The 26,707-nt window shown below is 38.0% G+C and overlaps 1 protein-coding gene and 1 non-coding gene across 11 annotated transcripts in view; both read right to left on the bottom strand.

Annotated features, from left to right (window-relative positions):
* CEP112 (centrosomal protein 112) overlaps window positions 1–26,707 on the bottom strand; it is a 418,686-nt gene that overhangs the window by 169,729 nt on the left and 222,250 nt on the right. The window lies entirely within an intron of this gene.
* On the bottom strand, window positions 3,054–3,125 carry TRNAE-CUC (transfer RNA glutamic acid (anticodon CUC)). The gene has a single exon. It is a non-coding gene; the product is annotated as a tRNA-Glu (tRNA).

The following is a 26,707-nucleotide window of genomic DNA, read 5'->3' as shown; positions in this document are numbered from 1 at the left end:
GATAAAAATTAAATGTACTTAGAAATAATCTCTGGAAGAAGACACACACACTTTTTATATTTGTGCTGTTTTAATTGGGAATGAGGGGGTTAGTGCTGACAGGGGCGCATGGGAGATATTTCACTCTATTTTTATGACTTTTAAATTCTGATTGGTGTTAACACATTTCCTAATCAAATTAATTCATAACATTTAAATTCTGAGAAATGATTGATAATGAAAATATGCCTTATCAAATCCTGAAGGATGAAACTAAAGTGAAGGAAATAGGTGGCCTTAACGTGCTACTCATTTTTAAAAGGCGAATTATTAGTGAAATAGGCAGCCAATTTAAGGAATTAGCAAGATAGAACTATTTCCGGTAAGACTGATGAAGGAAACAGGAAAGAAGGCACAAATAAACAAATATGAGAGATAAAAATAAAGTATGGCAATATTATCTAGAAAAAAGAGATAATAACTAATATTAAAATTTAAGAACAACATAGTACGGGATCCATCACGGATCAAAAAGATAATAAGGTGATACCATAACAATATTATGCCAATAACTGGAGATCCTAGGTGAAACAGATTCCTAGGAAAATAAAGAATGAAGAAACAATCAACTAAAACAATCCAATTAAAAAAATTGAAAGAACAGTTAAGAATCTCTCACACTAAGAAAACACTAAGCTCAGATAATTTTGTAGGTGCGTTCTAGAAAAATAACCCAGGAGATAGATCATTCTAATCTTTTACAAACTTTTCCAGAGAATAGAAAATGAGAAATATACACTGAAACTATTTCAGAAGTCATAATATTGATACCAAAGGATGACAGGAATAGGAAGAGAAATAAAAATTATAGGCCAACTCAGTCATGAACCAGACATAAAAATCTCAAATAAATTATTAGCAAATCAAGCCCAGTAATGCATAAAAATAAAATATGTAAACAGCAAGTTGCAGAGAATGCAAGGGCAGTATAACATTTATAAAATTCTATAAATGCCAACAAATATCAGATTTAGATGAAAAGGAAAAATTCCTAAACTATAAAATTTTTCCAAAACTGACTAGAAAAGAACTGCAAAATGTGAATCATCCTATAACCACTAAAAAAATTTAAATAGTAGTCAAAAATCTTTCCAGAAATAAAATATCAAGCCCAGATGGCTTTATTGGCCAGTTCCACCAAATATTCAAGAAACAAATACCTCACTCGCACACTAATTCTTTCAGAGAATAGAAAAAAGAGGTTTATTCAGCAGCTCAAATTATGAGACTAGCACAACATCAATGAAAAACACGTCCAAAAAAGAAAAATCTCAGGTCAATCTCTCTCAACAATTATTAGCAAATTGAATCCAAGGACATTACATCATGAAAAAATTGGATGGTACATAATGTTGGTTTAATGTTAGACAATAATCTATAATATGATTTATTCCATTTGTGTATTAAAAGAAAAAGCCTTATTATTATCTCAATACACAGAAAAACATTTGATAAAATTCCACCATAGAAACTCTTAGTAAAATAGGAATAGAAGAGACCATTCTTAACCAGATAAAAGTATTTACCAAAAACTCAGCAAATTTTATTCATTCTTTATTGTGAAGTTTCAAAATAGCTCTTTTAAAACCAGGAAGAAGCAAAGAATGCCTGCTACCACTGCTTGTATTCATAAGTGCAAGACAAGAAAAAAAATATGAAAACAAAACTGTCTTTAATCATGGATGTTGTAATTGTCTATTGAGAAAAAGTAAAATCAATGCACAAGTTACTAGAAATAATAACAGAGTTTACAAAGGTATCTGAATCAAAGACCAATGTTTAAAACTCATTTGTAATTTTTATACACCCGAAAAAATTATAAAACACCGTTTATAGCTACGTATAACAAATATAAGTTTCTCAGATACATCTACCAAAAGATGTGCAAAACTCTGAAGAAAAAAGTATAACCCTTTTTGAACGACATTAAAGAAGCTCTAAATACCCGACAGGTACATCGCAGTGATGAAAAGTCTCTCCATCGGCTCTCCCCGAAGTGATCTACAGAATCAATGCAAATCCAACTGAAGTTTCAACAAAAGCTTTCCAAAAACTTGGCAAGTGGGATCTAAAATGTACAGGAATGAACACAGCACCATGCTGTTCCTAAAGAAGAACAGGTGCTGTGGCATTCCACCCTGATATCAGGACCTAGAATAATGTCACTGAAATGAACAGCGTCGTGTTATCACAGAGACCGGGGAGCCCAGAAACGAGCTCCCGTGGGGCAGGGCTGGCGTTGCAGCTCAGTAGGCAAGTAATGAACTAGTCTCAAAACGGTGCTGAGATCATAAGTGATTCAAATGGGAAAAAAAGAAATCATATCCTCATCTTACACAATAGACGAAAATAAACCCCCTCCATTCCTAGCTACGTGTCCAAGAGAAACAAAACACATCCCCACAGAAACGTGCACAGAGTGTGCAAAGCAGCGTCATTCATAACAGCCAAAAAGCAGAAACAACCAAAATGTCCATCAACGGATGAATGGACAGATAAAGTCTAGTCTATACAAACAACAGAATATTATTCAACAATTAAAAGAAACTGAGAACTAAAACACACAACAACATATATGAACCTTGAAAACATACTGAATAAAATTGCCAGTCACAAAAGACCACATGTGGCATGATTCCACCATATGAACTAGCCAGAACAGGTAAATCCAGAGAGAGGATTTATCAATAGATTAGTGGATACCTGGGGCTGGAATGTTTGGGGGAAACGGAGAGTAACTGTTAACGGCTATCAGTGTTTTGAGAGGAGGTGATAAAATGCTCTAAGATTGATGGGCGATGGCTGCACAACTCCGCGAATAGACTAAAACTCACCAAACTGTACACTTTAAATGGGTGAATTGCATGGAATGGAAATTACCTCTCAACAAAGGATCATTTTAAAAATAATGCTTAGTGGATTAGAGACCAAATGTGAAAGACAAAATTTTTTGAAATACGGGAGATGGCTTTTTTTTTTTTTTTTTTTTGGCCGCACATTATGCGGGATCTTAGTTCCCTGACCGGGGATCGAACCCAGGCCACGGCAGTGAGAGTGCTGAGTCCTAACCACTGAACCACCAGGGAATTCTCTGGGACATGGCGTTTTTACTTCAAGGTAAGGAAGGATTTCTTAAACATAACTCAAAGGGCACTAACTTGAAAAGGTTGATAAATTAGATAAAATATAATTAAGAACCTTCATTCATCAAAAGACACCACAAAGCTAATGAAAAGATAAATCAAAACCTGGAAGGGGAGATTCACAATATAGGTAATTAACAAAAGAATAGTATCCAGATTTTGTGAAGCACACCAATAAATAAAGATAAACAACCCAACAGAAAAATGAGGAAGCAACATGAACAGGAACTTCATAAGAGGCAACATTTTAATGGTAAACATATGAAAAAGTATCCTACTTTATCACTCTTCAGAAAATGCAACATCATTTTACGATCACTCTATCTGCAGAAATGTAGAAGTCTGACAGTACCAAATGTTGGCAAGGATGGTGCTCTTACACACTACTGATGTGAGTGTAAAGCTGTAAACCCCACTGTAAATTAATCTGGCTTTACCTAGAAAAGCTGGACATTTTCATAAGCTATGTCCCAACGTTTTATAGAGAAAACTCTTCATGTGTACTCCAGGGACATGTTCAAGAATATACATCGTAGCTTTTTAAAAACTACATAACTAGAGATGGCTCAGGTTTCCATCACAATTAACTGACTGCTGGTCATACAATGGGATATTATATCCAGCAAAATGAATAAACCAGAGCTACACACGACAATGGGTGAATATTACAAATAGAATGTAAGTGAAAATGCAAATAACAGATTACCTATAATATGTAATCATATTTATAAAATTAAAAAACAAGCAAAAGGAAAGAGTATGCTGCTTAGAGAACATACACGTGATGAAGCTGTACTGAAAACAATGTTAGGAAACTATCAACACACAAGAACAACGGCTGCCTCAGGGACAGGGATGCCAAGAGTATGGAAGGAAAGAAGAATACAGTAGGGGTGAGAGTTTGAATAATAATGTTTTTCTAACTCTTAACACGGGAGGTTGGTTCACGACGTTCATTTTGTTTGTATGCATTAGTACTGAAGTGTTATTTATGACATATATTCTTCGTATGTATCAAACACAACATAATAAATAAATTTTAAAAGATGTTGCAGGGGTTTAAGCCCAGGTGGCAAGGAGAATGCTTCTAACAAGGAAAAACTTCTTGTTGTTAAAATAAATTTTATCAACACTTATTTTAATATAGTCTTTCTATTTATTATGAAAATTTTTTTAAATCCTACAATTTTTCCTTTTGTTGGGGCTATTTCATAGGGAACCCTCAATTTCAATCATGTCTTCAAATACCACATTGTTTCCTTATTCTTTACTTTTATCATGAAAAAAAGTTAATTTAAAATATCTTTTTTTAGAACAACATATTAATAGTTCTAGAATGTATTTTAATACTTTATGGTTAATATTAAGGCCACTAAACATTATTTTAAGTCATACAAAATTGATCAAAAATAATTTCTCTATTTTCATTATGCTGGACACAATAAATATATCTTTGGATTTAAGCCTACAGATGAAAGAAAACACATTATTTTAACTTATGGTCTTTTAACCTTCTAAGATTATTTTATAAATATCATGTGCAACAGAATGTTCTCTTTTTGTTGTAAACAACTCTCAGAGGAACCTTAGCATAAAAGGCAGTTTAACCTTGTAAGAAAACATTAACATTGTAAGAAAACATTGCTTTTGTCTCCCAAAGAAAAAAGTATCAAAAATAATGATAGGTGATTAGTGTGTTTCTAACAAATTAAATACAATAATTAAACACCAATCAGCTCTGTTTTGAACCAGCACAACTGGTATGTAATGAACACCATGGTTCAGGCAGTCGTAGGATCAAACAATACGGATTAGGGAGGATTAAAGAGAAACAAAATGGTAGGAAGTCAGGATCAGGAGGTTGGAACGTAGTATGATCTGAAGCAGAGGTGCTCACAGAATGGCAAGCATCTCTAGAGGACTCTCGCGCTGACTTAGGTCTCAGGTCTTCCGAGACGTTCGATCCTCGGGTAGTTCAGAGCTCTCTGGTCAGCTGTGTCAGTCACTGGTTTGTCTGCCCATCTATGAGCCCATCCATCTCAACGGCCATTGCCTCATCACATCCTATTTTAAGGAGCTGGGTTGTCTGTATCTATTCATGATTCTCAGGGTCCGTTTTTGAAGAGCTGTGTTCTCATCTATACACAGGGCTTATCAAGGAAGCAGAATCCTCAGCAGGGCTGCATTTCAAGAGAACAGCCCGTGCCCCTCAGTGCCTACTCACTGGAGGTGCCCTGCCACATCAAGGGTGAGGACCCTAAGAACCGGCCTTGCATGAACGTCCTTTGCCGGGTCACAGAGGTTAGAATTAGCACAGAGAACAGGATGGAAGTGCTCTTTCGCCTTAGAGTCTATTAATAAGTAGGAGTTCATTATATAACTTAGCTTTATTTATTAATATATTTCCTGCTTTAAATGTGCTTTAGGTAAACATTTAAAATTGGTCCTCAGTTAGATGTCTATAAAACCTCACTGAGCTCGCTGTCAACAGAAAATACTGGAAGATAACTTTCAGTGTTGGCAGCTGCCAGCTTACGATGGAAAAACGTAACCCATGGATGTTTTTAAAAATAATTTTGTGGGGAAAACAACCTGATGACTAGTAAGGTTTTTGTTAGCTATAATATATAATCTAAATATATAATATACTTGCTATAAATTTATAGTATTATATATTTTATTATTAAATATTGTATTTTAAAAATTAAAATACAGATAATAGATTCTTTCTGTTATACTCGGTTATTGATCACTCCTTATGTCAGTTATTTTCGAAGCAACTTCAGATCTTATTCTTCTAGAACTTTAATTTTACTCCAAATGTCTCATTTTATTTTTGAATAAAAGGAATACCTTGAATGAAACGTGAATTTGGGGGATCTGATTAAATATATAGAATTGATGTGAAAGTAGATATTCAGACTTCAAGGAAGGATAGCATCTATATTAAAAAGTCAATACAGCAGAAACTAACACAACACTGTAAAGCAATTATACTCCAATAAAGATGTTAAAAAAAAAAAAAGTCCAGAGTGGGATATATTAGAAAAATGCAGTTGGATCAACAAAAAATAATATTTTAGAAATATCTATATCTATTTTACAGACATTAAACTTATACCAAGCATAAAACTATATCTTACATGAGATCCAATGTTGATTATAATTTAAAACCTGAAATCCATCTAAAGAGTTAAAATAAAAGCCTATTTTACTGTATAATTATATCCTACAACATTCAATATATCTTTTAACATATTTTGGAAATTAATGATTTCAAATTAAGCCAAGTATTATAAAATTACTTTACATGTGAGTTAATTTTTTTCCTGAGTTTTAGAATAAAAGTTTATATTTTTTAGTGTTTTTATAGGGCTAAAAAGCTTTTAAAGTGTGTTCCCATAAGCCATAGGAAAGACAGGTAGTTGATAAAAGCAGAAAAGAGAAACATTAAGAGATGCAGGGAAAGTCACATAAAAGTCTGGGTAAGAAACCAGGTCTTCAGATTCCTAGGGCAGCATATTTCCTGTTTATAACCTGCTGCATCTAGGCTGCAAACAGAACTTTCTTGACTCATAATGTCTATGTTCTGTCAAATGGAAAACATTTAAAAAATCCCTTCAGTGACTCAGAGATATTTAGAAAGAAGAGTCAGCAGATTTACCTTATGGTTATTCAAAGATTTCTCTAAGATCCAATATGCATGTTTAGGATATTTAAGGTACATTTGTGTTTCTAGACTCTTGTTCTACAGTTATTAGACCCAGTAATTAAAAATATAATCATTTGCCCACCTTGCAGTTCAGGAAAAATATTACCTCTGCAACTTGTAAAGATGAGAAAGGAGTTTAAACTGCCCCAAATTCCAAATGAATAGCTTAGCTCTGGAAGGCATTCTATACAAAAAATTATAATGTGGTATCGTTGATCACAATGACACTACTAAATTACATGATGAAGGAGAGGACAGAGCCTAACATATAGGAAAGGCAAGAAAAACTTTAACTTGATTAAAACTTTTTAGAACAATTAATACTCAGTTTTGGAACATACTACAAAGGGCTTACGTCAAGAAATAAAATATATTTTTTACCTTCAAAAGAAGAGAGCACTCTAGGTGGAGAATAAAAAAGAAAAAAAGAAATAGGGTGAAAGTACAAAAGAAAAGCACTCATTAATTTACATGCCTATCTGGAGGAAAAAAAACTTCAAAAGGAGAAACAGAACATATAATGAGACACATGAACTGGCAAATATTATGTCTGCATTTGTTTTTTGTGAATAATGATGATACTACTAAAAATTCATAACTGATATTGAAATTTATAGTTTTATTCTAAAAGAACCACCCAAATCATCTAATTGCAAATAGGTCTTGAGGAAAGTGAGTGAAAACCAACAGCAATTTGCTTTTAGGTTAAGTTACAATTAATCGGGAAAAAAGGAAGTTCTCATTGGCCTATTTTGGAAACTTGTAAGTGAAATGTCTACTACACTTAAAATGACTGTGTATGAGCATTTATTTTATAGATTAAATATATTAATAATGAACAGAAGCACAAAATATAAATATGTATATATTTTCTAGACTCGCATGGAATTATAAAAGTGGGAACAGTCCCCTGGAGAATTAGGACACTACAAAGACACTATCTTCAAACAGCACTCTTAATAATCTCATCTTGAGAATGCAACATAAAGTATTAAAGAGCAAACACGGACGTATTATCCACAACTCACTTTGGTAGAGGATCAGGGCTAACGAACAGGACCACATGTTGGGAACATGTTATTTGCAGCATCTAGAAACCCTTAAAGCTATTCCTTTGACAGAGTGCTTCCAGGAGCAGCAGGTAACCTATTTGGCCTTGGAAGAAAAATAAAATTCAGGGTAGGTTCTTCTCCACTAGAAAACTTCTTCTATAAAGAGTGACATTCAAGTAATCGGAAAGCAGATTTTCAGCATTCTCTCCACTTACTATACTTCCCTTTCCCAGGAAGGCAAAGCACCAGTTTTCTCCTGGTTCTCTATTAGCCTCTCTATCCAAACATTCTGTATGCATTAGGGTCACAAGAGCCCAAATGTTAGACCAGTACCATTAAGAAAACACTAATTGCTGTGCTAACAACCAGGTGACTTGACTGAAGCAGGATATTCAGAAGCTTTGGCTGCTTAATTAAATATAAGAAAACCTAGAACACTCTGGCTTTAAACAATGAGCCAACGGAAGGAAGGGCTGCCCGCCTCCGGGGAAAGTCCAAGCTGCCTGCCGGTGTGCCGCTGTCAGAATGGACACGGTGCGTGCTCTCTTATTCTTGTTTCTAACAGCATTTCCTCCCAGGCACGTGCACTTTTGTGCATTGTGTGCACTACACACAACCAATTCTTTAAATCTACGCCGAAACTAAAGCAGCAAAATCACATGATAGGTTTTAAGTCAGTACCATGTCGACACCAGGATTTCTAGCTTAATATTCCTGTCCTCTCACTCACTGCAGAAAACAGCGTAATTCTTGGTAGATCTACTTCTAGGAATTTTGAAAGAAGCTCAAAGTAAGTACCCTTTTAAAGCCACGAAGGCATCGGTAGTGAGTATCTTCACACAGTAGCACAGTATCCTCCTATGTCAATGTGACCTTAAAAGACAGCTTTGAGATGGAAGTACAGTTACTGCCAGGTGGGCCTTCCCAAGATCTCTTAGGTGTTAGAATACCTTGTATGAGGTGTAGGGTAGAGGGTCAGAAGAGAGAGGGAGATTACCTCACTATTAATCCATCCCACTCAGGAAAGCATCCTGGATAATTCTGATGTCCATACAGCAACCCCAAGAAATGGTGAAAAATAACTTAATTTACTATAATAATTTGTACTTTTGTGCATGACCTGCTACTTGCTGCTTTTACTTCTCTATTCATAAATGAAATCACTTAATATAAAAGGAAATTGTATGGGTAAAGCCAATGCAAATAACTAGGGAAAAATGCACTAACTAAATCCAAGGTGATATTCTTTGCCTCTGCTTATAAACATAAGTAGAGGCAAAGAATATCATTGTTAATTTTTTTCATAATTTAGGCTTTTCAGTTTAAAATTACTTTCAAACATTTTTGTAGTTTATTTTTAGCTGAGACTCAATAAAAGTATAAAAAAGGTTGTTCTTAAATATATTCAAGTGTATATTCAAAAGGTATACATAGTTCTATCATAACTGGCATACCGACATTAGAAACAGGATTCGTAACAATGATATAATATAAAAATAAAGGCTTTCAATGAATTGATAGATAGATCTTACTATCTTACTAAATACAATGTTAAACTCTTTTCAACATTATATTCTTGCATCTGGTAAAACTAGACAGTTATGAGATCTCAGTAAAGTTATATGTCTTAGACATACAAACACAGCCTCAGGCACACTGATCCTCATTGTAACGCTTTTAAAAACAAACTGAGGAACAAAGGCTACCTACGGTCAAGATCATGGATACCAATAGTTTTTCAAAACCCAAAGGAAAAAGTGCTATGAGTAAATTTAGAGATGAACGTCAACAAAAAATAAATGTTTCAATTCGCTTAACATTTTTTGATAAACATGTGAATTGAGTTTTTTCCAGTAAACGCTAATCAACATCCAATGGATTTTAAAACTGATGGTTTTGTTAAGAAAAATGTTCTACTCAATTTGATGCAGAGCTCTTCCAAAACCACTCTGCAATGAAAACGTCCGTGTGACCATCTCTAACTTCCACTAGTCAGTATCCAAGCTCCCAAGGCCTGTTAAACTCTTGGTAGCTGACTATGTACTCAGCGCAGAGAACAAAGCCACCTGACAGCTTATAAAACAGATGATTTCCGAGATTATTTTCCTTTTTGTTAACCTGAACGGTTCAGCAAACCTTCCTACCTTGTCTCCCAGATTCCACCTCAGGCACAAGCTCACACTTGCCCCGTCCACTCACCTGCCAGCCCCTGTTAAGCAAGCGCTCACCTACAGGACACGTGCCAGAACACAGCTCGCCTCCCAGCCAGGCTCACAGCCACCGACCTTGGTTGTGGCCTGTCAGGCGCAGCTGCCTGACTAATCCTCCGTGTTACCCTTTATCTCGGATATTTATTTGCTTCATAATCTGAGATTTGGATTCCTGATTTCATGCATGTTTCAAAATTACAGTTACTACTCACTCCCCAAACCTGCCGTCTTGATTAGATTCTTGCCTTTAAGTGATTACATCCTTTTTATCTCTTGTTTTAACTACCTGGACTTTGGAAGACCTTTTCCTGACCTCTTGATCTGAGTTCATTCTCCTAAAACTGATCTACTTGAGTTTCTGACCCTACCAGCAATTTAACAGTCCATGTTAATACCGGGCTACCTAGGTTTCTGGTCTCCTTCCGCTGTGTCTTCTAGAATACTGAAAATACTCGATTTACTCTCAGGCCATTTATTGAGACATTTATCCCCAAAGAGACCAGCAAACCCTAAGAAAGCATTAGGATGAAAAGAAATACCTGCAACGTGTTGAAACAGAAATAGATGTTGCTATGGATACGGAACTGCATTTATGACCTTAATTTTATTCTATGCAGTTCCAAAGCAAAGCAGCCAATGAGGAGGCAGAAACGTAACTAAAGCAATGTGATCAAAGAAATCAGAAAGTACATTATTTTCATTAGCAGGAGATTAAATAAAGTGGTTTTTGTTTGTCTTCATTGTCCGTTCAGTACGAGATGACTTGAATGTCGGTATATGCCATCTACTAATTTCATAAGTCAAAAGGAAAAAAATTTTCCCAGCTCTGTATGATTACGATTGAACGTATGTAATAAAGTGGATGCTGTTAAGTAAAATGTTATGCATAAGGCAAACCACTTGCATCTCAATTCTACATTTTAGAAAACCATTGTGTGCGCACTTGTGTGTGTATTCCATATGCTTCAAAATTTTACAGGCAGTTTCACAGATTTATTTGGAATCCTTATAATAAATACATAGGTATTATCATTTCCATAAAAATGATTAAGTGGGTGCTCTAAGAGACTGGGTTAACGTGTCTGTTTTAAGTTCACAAACCTTGCAAGCAGCAATCAGGACTGGCTCCCAGGTACCTAACTGTCCTCATCTGCTCCATTAGACAGCTTAATTAACACTTCCTGCTCTAGAACTCACAGAAATTCTGCACAGAGGCTTAGACTCAAGTGATTGAGGCACTTAAATGTTTAATTAAATGACCATTATTTATTTTATTTTACTTTTCAAACAGTTGCCTCCTGGATCAATAAAAATGATTCAACTAACATGTCAATGCTAAAGAAATCTAAAATAACATTAGTGGGAAAAAGCATATGTTAGAGTCTTCCCCATGGAGTGATTTCCCATGCACTGGTGAATTACCCATCTGAAATAATACTATTTTATTACAGTCTGATATTGCTTCTCACTTCAGATTTTATCGCATCATGAAATTACATTTCAACACGACATTCAAGATTTATTAAGAAAGTCTTGCCTCAACCAGTCTTCTATTTATTTCCACTAAGATTTCAGTTTTTCATGCAGTTTCTCTTTCTCAGAGCATCTTATAATCCTTATACTTAGACTTCGTATCTTCAACTCACTACAACGCTGACGACTGTATCATGGGGCCTGTCTAATGCACTTTCTTTTTTTAATTTTTATTTTATATTGGAGTGTAGTTGATTAACAATGCTGTGTTCGTTTCAGGTGTAGAGCAGAGTGATTCAGTTACACCTATACACGTATCTATTCCTTTTCAAATTCTTTTCCCATTTGGGTTATTACAGAATACTGAGCTGAGTTCCCTGTGCTCTACAGTAGGTCCTTGTTGGTTATCTATTTTAAATATATTATAGCAGTGCATACATGTCAATCCCAAACTCCCAATCTATCCCTCCCCCACCCCGGGCACTTTCCCCCTGGTAACCATACTTTCGTTCTATAAGTCTGTGAGTGTTTCTGTTTTGTAAACAAGTTCAGTTGTATCATTTTTTTAGATTCCGCATGTAAGTGATATCATATGGTATTTGTCTTTCTCTGTCTGACTTACTTCACTTAGTGTGGTAATCTCAGGTCCATCCATATTGCTGCAAATGGTAATGCACTTTCTATGCTGATGAAACTATGCCTGTGTTCTGTTTTTCACCTTGGCGTCACTCTTATTTGAAGCACCTATGACCACCACTATGGAGCACGGATAAGGTTTCCCTACGCAACCTTAAGTTATCCATCCCAATATATTACTCCAACTGATGAGTATCCTTGTCTTCTTAATTCTAAAATGTATATAACTTCGTTGCACCAGTGACAGAAATACTTTACTGACCATTCTTATAAGAACATAGTATGATGTTACCATGAGATGTTTCTACAGGATGCAAGATAAATGCATTCCACAACATCAGCAACAAATTGCAAATGTCTTCTGACCATCTCCAAATTCCTCTGAAAAAGTGCATCATGAATTAACTAGTTAGGAATCTGCCCAAAACTTTTGTGAATCTGTTTTAATGGAACACCTCAGAAAACAAAGATTAAATGAAAATAGAAAAAGAAAAATTAGGCCACTGTATTGGCAAAAGTGTTCTTATGAAAATTTTCACTCAAATGCTTCTTTACAATTTTAAAATACACATCATCAAACAAACCAAATGGTACAGAACGGCTCTTAATGCAAACAGTACTTTACTGCTTTTGATTCCCCATCTCCAATCCCCCCCCCCACCAGGAGGTAGACACATTTAACTCTTTCAGGTGTGTTTTTTTTTTTTTTTTTTTTGCGGTACTCGGGCCTCTCACTGCTGTGGCCTCTCCCGTTGCGGAGCACAGGTTCCGGACGCGCAGGCTCAGCGGCCATGGCTCACGGGCCCAGCCGCTCCGCGGCATGTGGGATCTTCCCGGACCGGGGCACGAACCCGTGTCCCCTGCATCGGCAGGCGGACTCTCAACCACTGCGCCACCAGGGAAGCCCCAGGTGTGTTTTTAACTCTTCCGATAATGACCTTCATATCTTTATATCTTTCATGAATTACTACTTATTCACCACCTATTTACTTCCTGCTATGAAAGAGAAAGAGTTAGCTTCCTCAAGCCATCCACCATCACTCCTTCCCATCTCTGAAACATGGTTGCTTTTTTTAGTTCCTTTATGGTTTACCTTTATAGCTTTCCTCCAGTTTCATTCAGATATAATTGACATATAACACTGTATAAGTTTAAAGTATACAACATAATGATTTGATATATGTATATATTGTGAAATGATTATCACAGTAAGTTCAGTTAACACCATCACCTCCACAGTTACAGTTATTTTTCCTGTGATGAGAACTTGTAAGATCTACTCTTTGCAACTTTCAAATCTAGAATACAGTACTGTCAACTCTAGTCATGCTGTATATCACATCCCCAGAACTTATTTATCCTATAACTAGAAGCTTGTAGCTTTTGACCATCTTCACCCAATTCCCCCATGTCTCACCCTTTGGCAAACACCAATCTGTTCTCTGCTTCTGTGACTTTGTTTTTTTAAGGTTCCACATATAAGTGAGATCATATGGTATTTGTCTTTTTCTGTCTGACTTAACTCACTTAGCATAATGCTCTCAAGGTCCATCCATGTTGTAGTAAATAATAGGACTTCCTCCTTTTTCATGACCAATAGTATTCCATGGTGTATCTATATATATTTTCTTCGTTCATTCATCCATTTATGGACACTTAGGTTTCTTCCTTGTCCTGGCTATTGTAAACACTGCTGTAATGAACGTGGTGTGCCAATGTCTCTTCAGGATAGTGATTTCGTTTCCTTCAGATATATATCCAGAAGTGGAATTGCTGGATCATATTGTAGTTCTATTTTAAATTTTTTGATGTGGAGAAAAGGAAACCATTGTGCACTCTTGGTGGGAATGTAAATTAGTGCAGCCACGATGAAAAACAGTATGGAGGTCCCATCAAAAATTAAAAATACAACTTTGAATAAAATAATTAAGCCTTCCTTTTCCAGCAGTTATGGGTGGTGCCTTTTAATTCCCCACTTAATTCGAGGAGTACATTAGTACTACCTAATCTTCACCTAATCATGCTCATAACCTTGATTATCTGAGTTTTTACTTCTATTATCTGTATTTTTGTTAAGGTTGGTAACATTTATGTTGTATCTGTAACCATGAATAAATTTTCTATGCTTTATATAAAATTGATTTCAAAAGGTGAAATTTAATAGTCTAATTATTGTGCAAAACAACCAGATAATATATTACAAAACAACTACATTTTGCTTCTGGTAGTTTTCCAGCCCTTTCCCCTCCATGCCCCAAGGTTTCTAATTCACTTTCTTTTTTTCCCTTTCATTTTCTGCTTTTATTGCCTCCTAACACTAAGAATTCTCTTGGATAGAATCTAGACTTTTCCTCCCGTCACCCCCCATCTGTGCCGATCTGGACTGGGTATTTTCTGGATTCTTTGTGCAGCCATTCTCTGGGCCTTCCCTTTTCTCTTCTCCAGTCTGGATCCAATGGTCCTTGAATCCTTTGCGTTTCTCTTTTGTATTTGCTCCTTTAGTTTACTGAAGAACACCTCCAAGCAACTTCCAAAGAAATGCAGGAAATAAACTTTCCAAATCGTTGCATGTTTGCAATGGCTTTCCCCAATATGACTGATTGTTCACTTATGTGTAGAAATCTTTTGATTTGAAAAATCTTTGGTTTGAATATTTTCCCTTTCATGCTTCTAGTGAAGGCATTACTGTATTTTCCCATTTATTACTGGAAATGCAATGCCAATCCCCCTCGTTCCTGTGAAGAACCCTGCAAGGCTTTAGGATACGCTTTTACTCCTGTTCTGAGGTTTAGTGGTGATGTGTGCAGAGGCAGGTTTTTTTCATTCATTATGTTGGTACTTATTAGCCTTTTCAATCTGAAGACTCACATCCTTCAGCCTTGTGAACTTGAGCACTATGACCAAACTGATAATTCCTCCAGGCTTTATTTCTTGAACGTCGGTTAACTATTGAGCAACCTGGCTTAATCAACTATGTCTCACCTTTTAAAAACACATTTTTATACTCATATTTTTGTCTCTGCCTTTTGTTCCTGCTTGTGGGAGGTTTGTTCAACGTTAGCTTTGGTAAACATTTTAAACAATTTTTAATTTTCAGACCCGTTTTTATTCCTTTGATTGTTACATTTTCATAGCAGCCTGCTCTTCCTTTATAAACATAATACCGTATTTGGTATTTCAGTCTTGCTCTCCTTAAATTTACTTTTTGTTCCCTAAAGTCCCTTGTTTTCCCTGGAGTCATGTTTGTTTTGTCCTTCTCTTTCATGCCTCAAATGTCAGATGATCCCGGGTTGTCTGTTCATGCTCAAGACTGAGGAGGTAAATGCAGAGTGGAAGCTCCGTGTGTGTCTGGAGCCCGAGTCTGCGTTCTACAGGGCTCGCTGCGCTCGAGGGTGAGCAAGAGGAGAGGGTGCTGCTACGGTACGGACCCCCAACATGTGCTAGAGCAGGCTTTGCCCCAAGCTGTCACTTCCCACCTAGCTTCCCTGCACTCTCTGCAGTTGCTCCTCTACTCCCCTCAGCTGGGAATAAATGCTGTCCATCCTGGGATTGTGGTCGAGAGAAGTCGCCTATTCTGTACGCTGACTTTCACCGAATCCTGTTTTTCACCTCACATCTCTCCTGCTACCCTTCCTTCGTGGCATCTCTCAGTCCTGGCCCTCTCCTGGGTTTTATGAGGAAGACTGGCTCTCTCCGAGGCTGTAATCGTCTTCACGTGTAGCTAGCAGCTGGCCATCTCAGCACTGCTTCCAGAAATGTGCCTAAGTCTCTTGTCTGCTGATGGCCATCCTCGTGCTTTCTTTGTTGTGGTAGATTTATACCTTTGTTATTCCATTATTGTCATTCTAAAGGGGCCTAGTGAGGGACAGGAAGTAAACTCATGTAGTCTGATTACTTGGGGCTTCTTTGGTATGTTTTAAATAAACATGATTCAAATCTATGAAAGCTGTTTTAATGCGGTTATGTAGGGAAGACTCTATTGTGTAAAAAAAGATGCTTCTCTATTTCTGACCCACTTTCACTGTTTCCATTAAATTCTAGATGCTTCCTGGTATCCTGGGCCACATCTTTCTGACCCGACTGATTGCAGCCCAGCTAAGGCAGGCAACTCGTACCCGATTCCACCTCAAGTGGGCCGTGGTACAGCTCAGTTTTCCACCTCGAGCTTTCTTCAAAGCCAGGGAAGGCCACTCAGTCCAGGTTCAGGTGAAGCTAGAAAGACAGGAGCAGGAAGGAAGCGCAGGAGCAGGAAGTACAGGAGCAGGAAGCTGAGAAGCAGGAAGGAAGAACAGGAGCAGGAAGTGCAGGAGCAGGAAGTGCAGGGGCAGGAAGCTCAGAAGCAGGAAGTACAGGAGCAGGAAGCTCAGAAGCAGGAAGGAAGCACAGGAGCAGGAAGCACAGGAGCAGGAAGTGCAGGGGCAGGAAGTGCAGGTGCCGGAGCAGGAAGTGCAGGGGCAGATGCCCTTTGGGAGCACCCTCAATCACAAGGAGCCAGAATTCCAGGGATAAATGCTCCAGACTCACATTCTTTGGCAGGACAATTCCGTGGTGTCTTCTGAAAGATCATCCAGGGTCCTCAGTGGGATGGAGACCCCCTTGCTCTTAGTAGTAATTGATCAATCGGCTTTTCCCTTCCCTGTTTCGTTCTCCCCATTCCCTCACCTCAGAGTCCTGGAATTCCCTCCCCAATAAACTACCTGTATGCTGATTCTTGTATCGGGCTCTGTTTCCAGAATAACCCAAACCTCAGCAAGGCTCCTAATGACGTGCTCTGTGACTGCACTACTTTATAATGTGAAATTCCGAAGGCAGCGGCAGGCTGCATGTCTATTAAGGTGTCTAGTGACCCTTCATTCCAGTCAATTTCAAAGGCCATTCGTTTAAGAAGTAATAAGTATCAAATTATTTTGTTATCAGATACAAGTTAGCAAAAAGTTTTAGCCAGTATTCATTCCTTGAATGCACTATTTTCGTCATTGTATCACAAATATTTTTACATCTTTAAGTGAATATTGTGATACGTTAAGAATCCTGCTTTTAGTGACCTTTAACCCATTTAGTGAACGGCTAAGAAGCGACCTTGAATAAAGGAAAAGCTGTAGATGTACAAACAAAGTCACTACAGGCATGTTTGGGAGACATTCACCAATCAGGAGCTGTCGGTGCATCTGCAGATTAGAAAGTAGTTACGAGAATATTGAGATGTTTGAGGATAGAATGAGCTGTGAAAGCAGAGCCAATGGGGAAGCTTCAGCTGAGCCAGGCCTCCATCCACCCGGGCCCCTCTGGGTTCTGGGCTCGCGTGCTGCAAAGATGGTAAATACATCAGCGAGAGGTGAAAATACAAACAAGCTCCTGAGGTTCTGTGTACAGGGGAGGGGGGGCCGCACCCCAATCTGTAGATTGCAGGCAATCTGGGTGAGAAACAGAAGGCTCTTACCTAAAAAGAAATTGAAGGAACAATCCAGGGAAACCTAAGGCTTCTAGTGTGGATTCTACAAACCCAGAATAAAGCCCTCCTCAGTCTAGCATTTAAGGGACCTGGATGCTAACACATCTTTCAGTCTAAATGTCACCCCTACCCAAGAACTCACTCTGATTTACCACTCAGGGAGAGACATATTAGGAGGTGGGGCAGGAAAGAAACTCTGTTTATACAACAGAACAGCTCTCCTGCCATCCCGTCTGTGGCAGGTTGAATAATGGCCCCTCTACCCAAAGACGTCCATGTCATAACCCTCAGAACCCATGACTGTGTCACCTCACATGGTAAAAGGGGCATCTTTGGGTAGAGATGTGACCAGGGACCCTGGCGTATGCATGTGGGCCCAATGCCATCACAGGGTCCCTAGAAGAGCGACAGAGGAGGGTCAGAGCCAGAGGGGACAGCTGACCATGGAAGCACAAGAGGGAGCGTGATGTGGGGCAGGCCCGCGGAGAAAGGTGGCGGCTTCTAGAAGCGGAAGAGGCAAGGAAGCAGGCTCTTCCCTGGAGCCTCCAGAAGGGACCACCCTGGCCCACAACCTGATTTTAGTTTTGTGAGACTAATTTTGGATTCGTCACCTTCAGAACTATAAGATAATAAATTTCTGTTGTTTTAAGCAACGAAGTTTGTAGTAATTTGTTACAACAGCAACAGGCAACTAATACAATATTCATCTTCTGTAACATGAACAGAAAGCAAAGCCAGCAAGCACAGAAGAGCCAAGACAAGTATATGAATGAACAGACGGACAGGAAAACGCCCTGGAGGAGAGCGGTAATTCATAAACGTGGGAAGAGGACATTTTATTACATCTATACAATGAAAACAAGAGGCTCTGAAAATAAACAGGAAAAGTACAACAAGATTTTTTTAAGACCTTGAAACTATCACTCTTGAGCATAAAGGGAAAGAAATCTGACTTCCCAAAGACACTGACTGAAAAGTCCAAATGAAAAATTTGAGAAAAAACTAAGAGTAAGGAAGACCTTCTGAGGGCTTTGATTTAGAGTGAACAACCTTGTGACCGTGGGGTGTAAAAGACGCACCCCTGAGGGTGAGGCTGTCGCCCCTCTGACCACAGGACAAGGGTGGGGACAGTACTCAACGCCAGGTAATTGTCTTAACGCTTCTTATTCCAGCGATAAAATCTCCTGATGGTTCAACCTCCAGAGTTGCCTAATAAAGGAACAAAATGTAATAATTCCACACTCTTCATCTCAGATGAGAAAGTTTATGATTATGGTAAAAACAAAAAATAGAGATAGGAAGTCAAAGGCCCTCTGGAGCTAAAGCAATGCTGCTTCATTATGACTGATGTGTTTTTTTCCCTTGTGTCATTTTTATGAGAACAGATGCAGCCAACTTCACACATGAACTTCAGAGGCAAAGCAGAAGAAAGGCTCTGTGTGTGTGCGTGTGTGTGTGCACGCGCACACTTGCATGTGTATATGTTTTCGCCTTGGCCATCAGACATAGCTTCAAACAACCGTCTCATTATTTTACCCCCTTAAAAGTTAATTTATTGCCTGGAAAAGAGCTAGAGAAGTTCCTGAAGAACTCAGACTATGTTCCCTTTGCCAGCTAACTACCCTTAATTATAATATCATACCCATTGGACGTGGATAGAAAGAACAAGCGATGTCTCTACGGTACCGCAGGACCCCATGACACAGATGCTACATTTGTCCTCAGAGTAGCAACACTCAGTGATAGGAAAGTAGGATTTCTACACACTGAATTCAGTTTATGTACCAGAGAAACACTCAGAAGTCCTCTAAGATAAGACCAGATCAATCTCATGGTTGCTACCAGTAGACAACAAAATTAAAGACACTCTCCCACCCTTTTGAAGATTTTAATATAAATTATGGAGAGGAAGACTAAAATATGTAGGAATATTGTTCGAACACCACGGAATCAGTAGCGTAATTCACTCCTCAGTTGGTTGTGATGGCTTTCAGCAAAGAACTAAAAAAGGAACGTTTACAGATTATGTGCCTGGACCTTCATGGTCACGACAGCCTCTGCACGGAGACACCACACAGAGGTAAGATAGTTCTGTACGTACTAAAAAAGTTAAAGAAATAATAAAGGAGGAAAGTTACACTCTTTTCAGTTGGGAGAAAAGAACACATGAGCAGTGCCCAAGGCACGTGCACGCTGGAGAGACGGCGCTACCGCCCTGCCCGAGGACCCCATCCGCGATGGCTGAGGTCTCCGTCCTTCGCAGCTCACAAAGTCCCATTAGGTCTCTAACGCTCTGCTTACATTTATGTTTCTTGTCCTTTCCCCCAATGATTAAGTGTGTGCTATTCATTTTTTACATCTTCAGCAGCTAGCAATGTGTCCGAAACTAAGGAGGGCCTTGGCATATGTTGGATAAATATTCTATAATTATAGAAGATAAATATTCTATAATTAAATGCTATAATTTAATATTACCCAAGTGGCAACCAATTCTCTGAAGTCAATACGATTTGGAGATTTAATAAAGAAACTGGCTGCATATTTTAGAAATCTGAAGGTTAAAAAATATGGGAACAAGCAGAGCCCGGACCGAGACCAATCCCTGCAAAATAGTTAAATTTACTGATTTGTATTCATTCACTGATTGGGCCAGGCCCTCTGGCAGGATCTTTGGATGCAAAGACATAAGGTGCAGTCCCTCCTCTGGAAGACACAAACATGGAAACAATAATGACGTCACGGTGATTATGGGCTAATGCTACACACCTATTTTTGTCATTGTAGATTAGAAATTTTGTGAGAACTCAGAGATGGGAATGACAATACACTGCCGGTGCCATCCCCCAAAGAACACACACACACACAACCAAAACACGCTAATGAGCTGGCGGCTCGCTGAGAGCCTGGCAGACCGTCGCCTGGACCCCTGTGACCTAACCCAGCTCTGAAGCCGCTGCCGGCTCCTCGGAGGGAGCCCAGCTCCGCTTGCCTGTGGCTCCCATTGCTCAGTGACTCTGCCTTTGTTGACACAGATGCTCACAAATGTCTGCCGAGGCCACGGTCTGCACCAAGAATCTTTTCAGTAGAGGGTATACAGAAGTGAGGAAAGCGCAGAAGGTCCATTTTCTCAGTCCATTGGGGGAACAGACAAAAAAATTAATACATAGGTAATATAAGCTGGGAAAAGTGCTATGAAGTTCACAAACAAGGTGCTTGATAGGGGAAGCCCTATCTATGTATTTATTTATATTATCTATTTATTTATATTGAAGTATATATGATTCACAATATTGTTAGGTGTACAGCAAAGTGATTCAGTTATATACATATATATTTTTTCAGATTACTTTCCAATATAGGTTATTGCAAGATACTGAATACTGTTCCCTGTGTTATACAGTAAATTCTTGTTGCTTATCCATTTTATGTACAAACTACTGTTTGCATCTGTTAATCTCATACTCCAGATTTATCCCTCCTCCCCTCCCTTTCCCCTTTGGTAATCGTAAGTTTGTTTTCTATGTTTGTGACTCTGTTCCTGTTTTGTATATAGATTCATTGGTATTATTTTTTGTACTCCACACATAAGTGATGCCATATAATACTCATCTTTCTCTGACTTACTTCACTAAGTATGATCATCTCTAGGTCCATCCACGTTGCTGCAGATGGCAATACTGCATTCTTCTTCATGCTGAGTAGTATTCCATTGTATACATGTACCACGTTTTCTTTATCTATTCATCTGTTGATGGGCATTTGCGTTTTTTCCATGTCTTGGCTATCGTAAATAATGCTATGAACATTGGGGTGCATGTATCATTTCAAATTAGAGTTTTCATCTTTCCCAGATATATGCCCAGGAGTGGGATTGGTGGGTCATACGGTAGTTCTATTCTTAGTTTTCTAAGGACCCTCCATACCGTTCTCCATAGTGGCTGTATCAATTACATTCCCACCAGCAGTGCAGGAGGCTTCCCTCTTCTCCACACTGTCTCCAGCATTTATTGTTTGTAGATATTTTGATGATGGCCATTCTGACCAGTGTGAGGTGATACCTCATTGTAGTTTTTATTTGCATTTCTCTAATAATTAGTAATGTTGAGCACCTTTTCACGTGCCTCTTGGCCATCTTTATGTCTTCTCTGGAGAAATGCCTATTTAGGTCTTCTGGCCATTTTTTTATTGGGTTGTTTTTTGATATTGAGTTGTATGAGCTGTTGGTCTATTTTGGAAACTAAGCCCTTGATAGTCGCATCATTGGGAAATATTTTCTCCCAGTCTGTAGGTTGTCTTTTCATTTTATTTATGGTTTCCTTTGCTGTGCAGAAGCTTGTAAGTTTGAGTGGATCCCACTTATTTATTCTTGCTTTTATTTCTTTTGCCTTGGGAGACTGACCTAAGAAAATATTGCTATGATTTATGTCCGAGAATCTTTTGCCTACGTTCTCTTCTAGTTTTATGGTGTCATGTCTTATGTTTAGATATTAACATTTCAAGTTAATTTTTGTATATGGTGTAGGGAGTGTTCTAATTTCACTGATTTACATGAAGCTATCCAGCTCTCCCAACACCACTTATTGAAGAGACTATCTTTTCTCCATTGTATATTCTTGCCTCCTTTGTTGTAGATTGATTGACCACAGGTGCGCCAGTTTTTCTGGGCTCTGTATTCTGTTCCATTGATCCATATGTCTGTTTTTGTGCCAATACCATGCTGTTTTGATTACTGTAGCTTTGTAGTATTGTCTGAAGTCTGAAAGGGTTACATCTCCAGCTTTGTTCCTTTTCCTCAGGATTGCTTTGGCAATTCTGGGTCTTTTGTGGTTCCATATAAATTTTAGGATTATCTGTTCTAGTTCTGTGAAAAATGTCATGGGTAATTCGATAGGGGTCACATTAAATCTGTAGATTGCTTTGGGTAGTATGGCCATTTTAATAATATTAATTCTTCTAATCCGAGAGCATGGGATAGCTTTTCATTCTCTGAATCATCTTCAGTTTGCTTTATCAATGTTTTACAGTTCTCAGTGTATAGGTCTTTCACTTCCTTGGTTAAGAGTATTCCAAGGTTATTTTTTTTGCATGCATTTTAAACAGGGCTGTTTTACTTTCTCTTTCTGATATTTCATTATTAGTGGAAAGAAATGCAACTGATTTCTGTATATTAACCTTGTATCCTGCTACCTTGCTGAATTCATTTATTATTTCTAGCTGTTTCTGTGTGGAGTCCTTAGGGTTTTCTATATACAGTATCATGTCATCTGCAAATAATGACAATTTTACCTCTTCCCTTCCAGTTTGGATACCTTTTATTTCTTTTTCTTGTCTGATTGCTGTGGCTAGGACTTTCAATGCCAAGTTGAATAGAAGCGGTGAGAGTGGGCATCCTTGTCTTGTTCCAGAATTTAGCAGGAAGGCTTTCAGATTTTCACTGTTGAGTATTATGCTGGCTGTAGGTTTATCATAAATGGCTTTTATTATGTTGAGATATGTTCCCTCTATACCCACTTTGGTAGAGTTTTTATCATGAATGGATGTTAAATTTTATCAAATGTTTTTTCTGCATCTATTGAGATGATCATGTGGTTTTTGTCTTTTCTTTGATCAATGTGGTTTATCACTTTGGTTGATTTGCATATGTTGAATCATCCTTGTGACCCTGGAAGAAATCCAACTTGACCATGGTGCTTGATCCTTTTTATGTATTGTTAGATTTGGTTTGCTAATATTTTGTTGAGGATTTTTGTGTCTATATTCATCAAAGATATTAGCCTGTAATTTTCTTTTTTTGGTAGTATCTTTGTCTGGTTTTGGTATCAGGGTGACGGTAGCTTCATGGAATGACTTTGGGAGTGTTCTCTCCTCTTCAATCTTTTGGGAGAGACTGAGAAGGAAAGGTATACGTTCTTGTTTGTATGTCTGGCAGAATTTCCCAGTGAAGTCATCCAGGCCTGGACTTCTGTTTGCAGGGAGTTTTTAAAATTACAGGTTCTATTTCACTTCTAGTGATCGGTCTGTTCAATTTGTCTGTTTCTTCTTGACTCAGTTTGGCAGGCTGTATTTTTTGTATTTCTGTAGTATCAATTATTATTTCTCCTCTTTTATTTCTTATTTTGTTTATTTGGGTCCTCTCTGTTTTCTTCTTGGTGATCCTGGCTTGAGGTCTGTTGATTTTGTTTATCCTCTCAAAAAATCAGCTCTTGGTTTTATTGATCCTTTCCTTTTTTTTTTTTTTAATCTCTATTTATTTCCTCTCTGATCTTTATTATTTTCTTCCTTCTGCTGACTTTGGGTTTTGTTTGTTCTTCTTTTTCTAATTCTTTTAGGTGATAGGTTAGGTTGTTTATTTGAGATTTTTCTAGTTTCTTGAGGAAGGCCTGCATCACTGAAAGGAAGCCCTTTTTAGGGAAGGCCCATGTGAGGAGTTAACAATTAGGCTAAGACTTAAAGAATGAGAAGAAGCTGCTCATGCCAAGGGCCAGAGCAAAAGCTTTCCAGTCCCAATAAATAGCACGGGCCAAAGTATGAAGGCTAGAAAGAGTCTGGTATATTTCAGCAATGAGAAAGAAGCTGGTGTTGCTCCAGCACAGTTAGCCAGGGGAGAAGAGCGGGAGAAAGTGTTGGGAAAGCAACAATAGGGCCAGTTCATGCAAGGTTCTGTAGGCCATGCTAAGAAGCTTGGAGTTTATTCTAAATACAAGCTACTGAAGGATTTTAAGCAGGGAGGTTTTGTAATCCAACATATATTTTGAAAATGATCATTATGGTTGCTGAGAAGAACAAGAAGGAAAGCAAGACTATCAGTTAGGGCACTACTGTGGAGGTCTGGGTGAAAGACGGTGGTGTCCTGGACTAGGGAGCGGCTGGAAGGGAAGGAAATGAATGGATTCGAGATAGATTCTGGGGGGCTGAATCTATGGTATTTACTGACGGATTAAGAGAAAGGTAAGCCATTCAAGGATGACACCCAAGTTGTGGCTTGAGCACTGAGCTCATAGACATGGAAAAGACGGGGGTGGAGGTTTCAGTTCTGGACATGTGACATCTGAGGCGTCTGTGAGCTAAGAGAAGGGGCCAGGAAGCAGCTGGATATCTGCGACCAGTTCTCACATGAGGGATGGGAGCTTTGAGTCATTAGCACATAGCTGTTATTTAAGGCCACTGACATGCAGACGGCTGCTTAACAGAAGAATTAAGGGAAAAAAAGGGCGGGGAGACCACAATATTTAGTGTAAGGTCGTGGAGCTGGTAGAGAAATAAGAAATTCAGATGGAGAAGTGGGAAGCAGGGGAAAACTAGGACTCACTGGGAAGACACAGACATAATTCAGTAGGATAGAGCAAAAGGGATGTATATAGGGATGAAAACTTAACTACATGGTTAACAGCAGTGAAAGATTGGCTCATCATTGCATAATAAAAAAGGGGGAAGCTAAAATAGGATTCCAGAGTGAAAAGCAATGATGATTATACTGAGAGAAATCCAACTTCTTCCAAGTAACTCAGTAAACTTATAAATCTACAAAAATATGTTAGGGCTAGGCAAAATGTACTTCCTGGTAAACCCTATATCAAAGTGCATTATTCCATGTTTTCTTCTAAAGAGAAGGGAGGAAAAAAAGACAATGAAGCATTCTAGACTATGAGGTAGACCACAGATCGTAGTAGGAGAAGAATTAAAGTACCGCTCCTCTAACTGACATCTGTTTTGCCAGATTAAAACTATGCATGTTCAGAATTTCTTCAAATACGGTTTGGATACTAATTTGTAGTTTAAAATAGAAATTCTATTTGAAGAGAATGAAAAATAATTGGTGCAGAATGATCAAATCTGTACAAGTAAATGGTACCAAACCTTCCAAGTAAATGGAAGAACCATTTCTTTACTCTGAAAAAATAGCACATTTCTAATGTAAAACAGGTGCGCATGATCTTAAGTAAATTTCTAATGGATTAAAAGTACAATTTACCCTGAATTATTATAGAAAAAAAATTTTTTTAATCACTTTTTACTTTAAAGTGGACTTAGATCTATGTTCTAGGTTTGCAATTATCCTAAATGACTTATCTAGTTACTGAATGGTCTGGCTCAAAATAACGTTTATCATTCAGTAGTTTACTGAGCAAAGGCAATGTTGAAGTCTACTTTCAGAAAGGATTTTTTGTTTTTCAGATCAATAATTGGATGAGGGGAAATATCTGAAGGCCAAATAAGTCATTGTTTTACAGTTACGTTGTTTTCCTTTTCTAAAAAAGTGGTCTGAGTTAACTGACTACACTTCATTCCCCTGCAATGCACCTGTGCACATTAACACTGCAAGAAGCATACGAAATAAAAGAGAGGATGCATCTTCAATCCTTCTTGTCAAATTTTAAGAGATACCAATCAACCAAACACCTCGCTAATACTCATGAGACTGTTGTCTTAATTAGCTGGTGATATTTTTGACTAAGAATCTCAGATGATGAAACTGTTCTCCCCTGTGTTGAACCAGCTTGGCCCAGACTAGCCTGTCCCGCAGTGACATGTAGATTGAATACAAATCAGACAGCACAGCTTTAAATCTGTGTTGCAGCTCTCATTTCCAATTCGAGAACTGTACTATAATCATAAGCTTCTGGTGGATGAAAGGAAATCAGCTCTCTGAATATTAGCTAATGCCACATTTGCAAGTCCTGAAGAGATCTGTGCTGTTAAAAAAAAATAGATCATTTCGCGTGAACCTATATATATGAATTGCTTTGTTCTGCTCAACTGATAGACGCAATGCCTGTGCTGGGATTAAACCCTTTTCATCATAAAACCTCATCTGGTTCGGAGTCCAAGTCCATCAAACCTTTTTCCTTTAAAGTCCCGCCTTTGATTCTACATCAATTTATTCAAACCGCAGCTGGGTGGCTGAAAACGAAAGGACAGCATCATTTAAACCAACCATGTTCTCAACTTGAAAGAAGGGCTATAATTAAAAAAATGGGCATAAAAGAATG

This window comes from Delphinus delphis, chromosome 19, assembly GCF_949987515.2.
Source record: "Delphinus delphis chromosome 19, mDelDel1.2, whole genome shotgun sequence".
Classification (NCBI taxonomy): Eukaryota; Metazoa; Chordata; class Mammalia; order Artiodactyla; family Delphinidae; genus Delphinus; species Delphinus delphis.
This window is presented reverse-complemented; position numbering and strand designations above follow the sequence as displayed.